General features: G+C 37.4%; 1 long non-coding RNA gene across 1 annotated transcript; it reads right to left on the reverse strand.

Annotated features, from left to right (window-relative positions):
- Window positions 1-25: 25 nt before the first annotated feature.
- On the reverse strand, window positions 26-324 carry LOC122648474. Its single transcript, XR_006331084.1, has 2 exons — window positions 204-324; window positions 26-62 (listed from the first exon to the last, which is right to left on the reverse strand). It is a non-coding gene; the product is annotated as an uncharacterized LOC122648474 (long non-coding RNA).
- Window positions 325-1000: the final 676 nt, after the last annotated feature.

Consider the following 1000-nt stretch of genomic DNA (forward strand, 5'->3'; position numbering starts at 1 on the left):
CCTAATTTGGCTAACTAGTCACTTCTCTTGAAGTCCCTTGATATTTTATTGGTTCTAAGCACCTCCCTGAGATGTTTTACTTCAGGGTTTTCTTTTAGTGTTTGTTATAGCGATGCTAAAGCGTCTTTCAGTAGTTGCCAACCTAATTTGGCCAACTATTGATATCTCTCAAAGTCCTTCATTGTTTTATCGTTTCTAAGCACCGCCCTGAGATGTGTTACTACAGACGTTGAAACTTCACTCTTGCTGGATCCTGAAGTTCAGTAAACTTTCATGCCTAAAAGGTATTGAAGTCCAGATTCCGTTTATCTGGTTTCCTGTTTGCTGTCCAGCCAGATTGGTAAGCATTTTGGGTATTCTATTGCTAGTCAAATGCCTTGAGACCCAAATAATCCCTTTTGACTTATAGATTGTAAAAGTACACTAATAGAGAACCAGAACCGAGAATGTGGAGAGGAAGATGGAGAAGAGAAGAGAACTGTCGAACTTGATAGTCTCCCTCACCTTGTTTATATCTATACTAAACAGATTTTACATTAAGAGGGAATTCCTAATCATATTAGGATTCCAAATTACAATAGGAAAACAGAAAATAAATTAGAACTAGAACTAGGAACTCCAACTAGGACTAGGAAACTTCAACTAAAACATAAACACAAATAGGAGAGACTCATAAGGAGGAGGGGAATCTCAACTAGAGTATTGGAATATTCTAATCGAGATATCCTCTTCTCCCTATGAGCTCGATATACTTTAACATAGATCATTATCTTCCCGCTATCTCCAAGTGGAACTTATCTAATTTGAAGTCTTTGGATATAATAAGAGTTCAATTTGGTCTATTCTGGACACAATAATTCTTGGATATTACTGGAATACCTATGTCTTGACTTAATCTGCTTGGTCCTATTGCCCAGAGGCCTCCTCTTATAAGGTCCTGCTACACCGAGTTGGAAATGTAAGGTATTCCCATTTGATTACTAGGCTAACATAATCTCAT

This window comes from Telopea speciosissima, unplaced genomic scaffold (assembly GCF_018873765.1).
Source record: "Telopea speciosissima isolate NSW1024214 ecotype Mountain lineage unplaced genomic scaffold, Tspe_v1 Tspe_v1.1281, whole genome shotgun sequence".
Lineage (NCBI taxonomy): Eukaryota > Viridiplantae > Streptophyta > Magnoliopsida > Proteales > Proteaceae > Telopea > Telopea speciosissima.